Source organism: Erithacus rubecula (genome assembly GCF_903797595.1).
Source record: "Erithacus rubecula genome assembly, chromosome: 15".
NCBI classification, from domain to species: Eukaryota; Metazoa; Chordata; class Aves; order Passeriformes; family Muscicapidae; genus Erithacus; species Erithacus rubecula.
The window spans coordinates 13,681,819-13,690,619 of NC_136667.1; the positions used below are offsets into that span (position 1 = coordinate 13,681,819).

At 35.4% G+C, this 8,801-nt stretch overlaps 1 long non-coding RNA gene across 1 annotated transcript in view; it reads right to left on the bottom strand.

Moving 5' to 3' along the window:
- LOC306808299 overlaps nt 1–8,411 on the bottom strand; it is a 114,127-nt gene extending 105,716 nt beyond the window's left edge. The window contains exon 1 of the long non-coding RNA XR_013775957.1: nt 8,277–8,411. This is a non-coding gene — a long non-coding RNA (uncharacterized lncRNA). The remainder of the gene's footprint in view (nt 1–8,276) is intronic.
- Nucleotides 8,412–8,801: the final 390 nt, after the last annotated feature.

The window sequence follows — 8,801 nt, forward strand, 5'->3', positions numbered from 1 at the left end:
TTAGGTACTGGGGGGCTGCATCCAGGTGACTTTGTCAATGTGGCACTACAGGTGACCCTGGAGTTCCCTTTTCATTTGTCCCTTTCATTCCAGTATTGTTCACAGTACAAATCATTACTGTAGGGTTGATGTGCCCATAGCAAGAAGTCCTCAATATTTCTAAAAGCTGAGGCTATTCAAGAGACAGATTTTCATGCAATGCTGTTGAGGCTTCAGTACTTTGAAATTTGAAGTAAGAAGAGGGTAAGAAACTCCTCTTTTGTCACATTTTTTTTCTAGGCAAGAATATTAGATTCTGTATAAGGTGAGTTCCAATTGATATTAGGGGAGTTAAATTGACATTGAACTGTTGATTCTTATAGATATAAAACAAATTATAGATTAAAAAATATAAAATATTAAAATTATAGATTATATATATAAATAGATTTAAAACAAAATATCATTTTGTGGACTGGAAGAAATTATTATATTTTGACATATTCTGTTTATTAACCAATTTCTCCAAACTGTGCAGAAGGATAGTGACAGAATTAAAATTAAAATTAAAATTTAATATTAAAATTAAAATTAAACACCTCCAGCAGGCCTGATGCTAAGGTGATAGTGGATAGCATCATGTCCTTTGATGTCAGTAGAACAATTTTATGAAGTAACTAACTGCAGTGTTTACATGGACATTTTAATCTACTCTGTATCTCCAAAACCACATAAAATAAAATTATTTTTAGGTGCCTTATCACCTGATTGTTAAATGCAGATCTGCACAGAAAAGTAGAATTTGATCCATAACAAGGATATTCTTAATTTAATCTACTATCAGTTTTCAGAACTGGAATATTGTTCAGCAATGTAAATGCATGCACTTATTTTCATTAATTAATCCTGCAAATTAATCCTGAAAATCTCCACTTTGGGTTTCAATACCTATAAATAGATTTTCTGTAAGGATGATAAACAGTGGTGAAGCTTCATCGTAAAGACATTAGACTGAATGATTATTCCCTAAGTTATGCATCACTGACCTTCACAGAGCCATTGATAGAAGTCTGCACAGTCTGCATGTGTGACTGTCGTTGTGGTTTTAAAATCTAAGCAGACACAACACTTTAAAAAGCCCAACAAATTAACATGAATGAGATATGAGGGTTAATGCATTTAACCCAGCAATATTCCACACTGCCCACATGAACCTCAGTAGGATCAAACGTCCTACACAAGAAGAAATGTAAAGAATATCCACAGTTCAAGGAAAGAACAATTGTATTCTGTTAGAAAACATGGTTTCATCCCTTAAGTGAAAGAAAAAGGAGCAAACAGTTTAGCAGGACAACTCCATTCATCTTCACTGACCCTTTAAGGCCCTGGGGCTGGGAAACTGAAGCAAGTTATATCCTGTGCTCTGCCCCTGAACTGCTGCAGATCAGCAAGATCACACAGCATCTTCAGTGCTGGCATGGCCACAGACCATTGCACCCTCTGAGCTCAAATAAAAACAACATATATTTAGTATTTAGCCAAAGAGCTCCCCATAGATACTAACACAGAGATGAACCATGAAAAAAATATGTGGTAAAGGACAGATCATGAAGCAAACCTGCAAAAAAAAAAAAAATGCAGGAAAAGGCATCAAAGCTGTTCCTGTCTGTTTGTCAGTGGGGTAACCTGCAAGCACTGAGATCTCCTTTTCATCTAAAGCAAAATATCATCCCTCCCCCACAAGTACCAGAGCCCCTGACATGTCCTGTCAGCACCATTCCTGGAAAGAGGAGAAGGGGAGAGGAGATTTAGGGTCTCTTCCTGGAACTACTGCTAGTAGGGATGGAGGGTGGAGAATCCCAACATCTGAGTGGGATTCTTCAGGGATGTTCAGCAGCCTGTTTGAGAGTCCTGGTTTTAATGGAGATTTTAGCAGTGAGGTCATGGACTTGTGTTGTGTTTAGATACAATATAAATAGATTTACAGTTTATGAAACAAAATAGTGAAGTACAAAATCACAGACACACATTTAAATATACCATAAATAAATAAATAAATAAACAAACAAAACCAAAAAATAACCCTAAAAGAAACCAAAATCCCAAAACTCCTCAATATTAAAAGATCATGAGTTTAGAAAACTCCAGGTTTAACATAAACTGATTTAATTACTCTGGACTGTACTGGTAAACACAAATCAAATCTTTCATGCTTGTTTAAAGACTGAGAGCTGATCTAGTCACAAAGAATAATTCTGAATGACTTTTTTTTTTTTTTAATGTGTAGAAATAAAAAAAAATTTAAAAAAACCTTGAAAAAATAATAAAAATTCATACTATGTTTTTTAAATCAACTTAAATAAGCCATTCTTGATTTACTTCCAAGCTGAGACTGTGATCCTTTTTCTTTTTTTTGCCTGGAGGATATTTTGCAGAGAAGTCACAGGCTCTCAAAAATACAGTATTATAATGAAAATTCTGTGAGAATCTGAAATATAGCAGCAGGAAGAGTGCTCTTGAGTATTAAGAAAAGGTTCATTTAGCTACTTTAAAAGCAAAGTAATAGCCAAACATCATAGGATGACATCAAACCTAAAACACAGCCTCATTTTAACAGAAGAGAATGAATTCATCATCCTGGCAGTCAGTAATTTTATAAAAGCTCCTGTTCTCATTATGCCTGTTAGTGTTTTAACTACAGATGAAAAATAGAAACAATTTTAGGCTGTTCCTGGCAGACTAAAGTAGGTCTAAGGGTAGCTAACCAGATGGAAGAGGCTTACTTTTAAAGCACTGTATTTTACCTTCCGTTCCCCCTGGCACTGAAAAGAGAGGAGAGCACTTCTGAAAATTTCAGGCTCTACTTGTAGAAGCAGTAATATATGTTTAGCTAAAATGGTTTTAAATAGGCTACAGTTACTGCTGAATTTACTGCAATAAAAGCAATTGGAACATATTTCATGTAGCACAATAAATGGCTGGGAAAATGGGAATATTTGAAGAATTTGAGTTTATGTTTGTGCAGGGAGAGCAGTTGTCCCTCAAGAACATGCATGGGTTCTGTACTGAAATGTGAGGCTGTAGGTCAGGGAAGGGTTATATGGAACATGCCTGATAGTTATTTAAATCTGCTGTCAGGAAAAACTCTACTTGTGGAGTAGTGATGAAATTGTTCTCTTGGTCTGTGGTTTGAATCTTACCTAAGGTACTTGAAAATAAATCTTGTCTTCTGAGCATCCAGTGCAGAGCTGTTTTTCTCAGCCTTAGCACATGCTGAGCCATTAATTAATGATGTGCAGTATAGAGTGTGAAAGATTCAATCAGCAAAAATCTCTGTCCATTTAACTGGCCACAGTCAATAGGACTCTGCTGAGTCTTCCTACTCTACCACACTGACACCAGTATAAATTCAATGTATGTGAGAAAAGCAGAATGTTCCCCATCCAAAGAAAGTTCATCACACAAACTGCAGATTTGTCAATCACTTTATCTTGAAATGGTCACTAAAAATCTCTTTTAGGCATTTAGTAACAAAATTATACTTAAGAAAATACCATCTTTTACCATGCTAAAAAATTGCAATATAAACATTTAAACGTGGATTTTTTTATTTTTTTGTGGATCCCAACATGTGATATATGACAAGAAAAGGTGTTTTAGCTTAATTGTTAAGGACCTAGTAATAAGTTTCTGACTTTTCCGCCAAACTTTTTGCAAGTCCAGTGTCTAAAAGAAATTACATTAAAACCAAAGAGAAGACATCGAGGAAATCTAGCACAGAAGTTATGATTATCCAATGAATCATAAATTTATTGCCCAGCAAGTTAAAGGATGCAGTTATCAGCATTCTGCAACTGAAACTTGCAGAAATGACATATTTGAGCCCATAGCTTGTTCCCTTTTTGTACTTGCACTGGCTTGGTTTCCAGAAACTGAGTGAAATCCATGGGGGACGATTTTCTTTCAGATATCCTGCCCACCACCAAGAGCTGGGCTCTGATAGCTTTCTGATTTGACCAGCTGCCTGGAAGGCATCTTGGTCTTTTTCATATATATCAAACTGAATAGAAGTTCCTTTGATATCCAAGTCTTTAAGGAATAAAGATCAAACTTACACCTTTAGAGTAACAAAAAATAAAAAAGAAAAAAAAAAAAAGAGTAAAGCTACATGAGGGTTTTAAGAAGAAGAAAAACTGAACAAAAAACTGAAATTTAGACTGAAGATTCTGAAAAAGATAACACAGAAGTATCCAAACAGCACAAACATAAAGGTGTGTTTGACAGATCCAAATTGTGCAGATAAGCAGCAGGAAATTGGTCAGAAACTTTCCTTATTTTATACAAATTTATTTTAGGCTTAGTTATGATAGTTTTTCTACCATACAGACAGAACCAGTGGCTTTGCACAGTTCCCAATTCACTGACTATGATGCTCTGCTCTTACACAGCTTTATAATTTTATGACTTCTATCTTATTTTTAGATATTTGCTTTAGTTCTATGACGCAGTGACTACTAGAGAGCTTTCTTATTTCTGCTACATAGCTGTGGAAATATATCCTCATTTTACTGCATAAAGTGTGCAGCATGAATAAACAGGAAGGTTATGCAGATATTATGATTTTATTTTCATTGCACAATCTTAGCAATAATGGTCCTGGGACTTGTTCATCTCTTGTAGGGTTTATATTACCTATTTATACTTATTTTGAGCAAAGGCCTCCTATATCTGCATATGCATACAAGGGCATACAAGAATGAGGGGTAAATATCAGGGTAGGGGTCAATAGTTGAGACTGAACAGGTCTAAAAGGATTCTAAATACAGTTATGACTTACAGTCCTTCCCACACATCTTTTCATTTAAAAACTAAACAAACTAGCAAACAAAAAACACCCCAAACAAACTAAAAAACAACCACAAAAAAAACATAATAAAGGCAACATTGTTGACCACTTGACTTTCATGAGTGCTAGTTGGACTGAAGGCTTTCATTAACAGTATTTCATCCTTGCCATGTACACTGCAGTTGTTTAATCCAGCTAATTAGAATGAAGTGCAGATGATGTTTCACTCAGCAGTAAATCATGCTTTTGAATCCAGTATTTCATACCTAGTTCTGAATTTAAAATTATTAGCATTTCCATATAATACTTACCAGCTAATAATACTCACTCATCTTGGGTATTGTACATTTAGGTTTTACAACATTCAAGTAATAGTTGTCAGGTCATATTCATCTCAGTTCTCTGGGCAAGACAAAGTTTAACTTCTCCAAAGATAAAAGGAGACAGACTAAGAAATTAATCTAGTAGCTGTACAAAGAAGCCAGGGGAACAGTAATGGAGCCAGGGGGAGATCCTTGAAGATGTGACTGGTAATTGCTGCTGACACCAGATAGTCCTAGTAATTCCAGATAGTCCTGCTAATTACTGCTGCTGCAGCCCCATACAGACTCATTTCTCCATCAGAGATGATATGGCCACACTCAGCTCACTGTCCAGTGCTCTAAGTGTGCAAAGCATTCAGAGTTTGGGCCATTTGTTTGTCCCATGGCAGTACAACTTCTACAGAGCAAAATCCAGTATCACATATTTGGAAGTCAGAACTCCTAAACCAGGGAGCTCTACTGCCTTGTCTAAGGCAGGTAGATAGAATTTTTCTTGTGTTCCTAGAGAATTTTGGCCCCCTTGGTTTGCATTCCACGGAAACATTTTGTTGTTGATATGCCAGTTCAGCAAAGGGTTTAAATATACACTTCATGAAAAGACATTTAGGCAGATGCACAAAAAGCAGAGTGCTGACCAGACTTTCTTGAAAATGGCCTTTACAAAATACTCACTTTTTGTCCAGAATACTGCTTGCATAAGAGTTAATGCCTGATTTGTATGACCATCCACTCATGGTTAGTTTTGCAGCCAGGGCTGCAATTTCAGAGAAGTCATGCATTCTGAGAAGCAATTAGATGCACAAGAGAAAGGGAAGAGATTGACCATGACAATTTGTGCCTCATAACCTTGTACATATAGGTCAAGAGGAATTTTAAGAGTGAAGGTGATCTTTGCAGCTGCTGAAGGCCATGCAGGGGACACTTTTACAAAGCACCAGCAGCACAATCACAGCAAAGTGAACTCTGCCCACGGAGCTGCACTGATTCTTGCAAGGGCTCCTTGGGAACTTCAGCCCGGAGGATTTGCCATGACTTTATTTAAGTTTATTAAAGGCAGTGATCAGAGAGATCAGTACATCACAGTCCGTGGGGCTGCAATCTCCAGGTGCTCAGCCAGGTAATCACATCCTCAAGCTCACTGTGTGCATGTTGATTGGAGCTTGGCCTCAACAGTTTGCCATCTAACCTCCCAAACCCAATTTTTATGGAATCTATCCTTAAGTTGCTGTTCATAACCTCATTATAAACTCTATTTCTTCCTAGTGAACTCTTACAAATTGATGACAAGTCAGAAATTGGCTAGTCCTCCTGGGAAACAGGTAAAATTTCAACCTGAAATAGAGTGAGTGGATTTTTTTTTTTTTTTTTTGTGCAATCTGATAAACTTACTACTGTATATATAGTAATAGGTAATTTTTAATTTTTGACTGGAAATTACCCTCCTGTCTTCAACTATTCATGAACATTTTAAAACAAATATTTAAATATTTCATAGGTATACCCAAGCTCTTTCCCATTAATGTGAACAAGAATTGAAAATGTCTCTAAAGCTATACAAATCTGGAATGAATTGATAATATAAAATTCAATACTGTGAAGAAGATGCTGCTCAGCTTTATCAGCTAAACAAGACACAGGACACGTGACGTGTGTATATTTAAAATATACCACATCTTTCAGGCCATTTTGTGGAGGAAATTTTCAATCAAACCTTATGTAGGGCAGGATCCAACCTCATACCATGAAATCTGTGCACATCCCAAATTGTCTTTCTTCATTGAATGGCACATAAACCTTAGAAATACTGACAACTAACAATGACCTTTCTTGTTATTTGTATATTGATTGTACTTTCCTCTACTTAATGCATGCCTTTATGGTGGGACTGTGCTACAGAACATCAATTTTAAGGGTTAACCTTGGCTCTGGCAAATTTTTTGGCTATAAAGCAAGAGCAAGTGTTACTTTGATGTTTCTGTGTGATGAGTTGATATGTGTTTGAAATTCATTTAATACTCCTAACTCTTAAAGAAAAATCAAATGGAAATAAGTATAAAATATAATTAAATTGATGAAATAGTTTTTTTTCTAAAAAGCCTTGAACTTCAATTAAAAAAAATCTGTTTATTTTTAATTTATTCTTTAATTATTCCCATCTTTATAATTTTAAAGCTTTTCTTGGAAAAATATAACAATAAAGAACTATGTTCTTATGATATCAAACTTTTTGAGGTTTTTTTGCAGTAAATGTTCATATAAAATTACAATACAACTTTAAACTTCAAAAAATTCAAAGGTGAAAAAACAACTATCCCTGAAATCTAATCTAGAGGATACACTAGAAAGAGCCATATATATTTTTAATGCTGAAATGTTTCATTATAATATGAACAGTTGGTGTTTTTTTTGTTTTTATGTGTTTCTCAGTTCAACATAATAGATAATTTCAAATTTAAAAAACGGGCCTTGCCTTTTCAACCATCTAAAATTAAAATATTTTTATATATTTAAATATTTAGCATTTAAATAAACTGAAAAGCATGTATTTTCAAGCTTTTTAGGAGGTAACTTTCTTCCTGAGGACAAAATTATCAGCTATTATTTCTGGCTGTTTAATTTCTGTGTTCATATTTAATGTGATTTATCACTTGCAGGTTTCATTAAAAACATCCCAAGAGTTTAGTGCAGTAATGTTGCTTTTAACACCTATTTGTTTGGTATCCAGAAGAAAAATTCCTCTCTTGCTAAGACAAATGGCCTACAAATACCTGTAAATTAGACCAAGATATATAACAAGGTGACATTTAACAGAAATGTTTTATCCTGCAAATGGCTGAGCAGGCTGGACTCAGAGCAGCCAAACAAGCAATGGGCTATTCACTGTACAGTGATTAATTCATGCATCAATTCTTCAGCTTGTCACAGAGAGCTCTACAGATAGATTTTAGAAGCAGCATGTTAGGAAATGCACAGTGGACTTACAACTTTGTCCTAAAGTGTGAATAAATACAGGAATGAGACAAAATTCATACACTTGTGAATTAACTCATAGAGGAAATAGAGCAAATGTCAGCATGGAGTATCACAGAAACCCTCAAGCTGTGCTGTGAGCACACTCTGTGTCTTACCTGAACCCCTCCTGCAGGGCCTCTCAGAAAACCTGGATGTGTTTCACTGGGTAGTGCACATATATCTGAGATTTAAAAACAGACACTCAGACTTGGGGAAGCTTAAGCTAGATAATCAGCAAGGGAGAGGGTAATCAAAACAAACAAGCCAAGAACCATTATTGATTATGTGGGTTTCATTAGTAAGTGCTGTATTTCTTTTAAAGGGCCTTTTCCCGGCTCAGCACATTGACCTCAACAAATGAATGTGAACAAAGTCCATGACTTGGAGAAGATTGTAGCAATAACCTCATCCACCTCCTCCCTTATTAATTTGACTCTTGGTTGTTTTATAAAGCATAAATTCAAAGGCTACAATTAACTACTTTGCTACCATGTGTAAACATAGAATAACTACATTGCAGTCATAGGGTTTTATTCCTTAAAAATCAATTAAGACAAAGGGAAATGTAACCCAAAGTATTTTGACTGAATGAGTGCCAAAGTCCCTTTCTAGGTCAGTGTGTGTGTATATAGGTAGGGGGA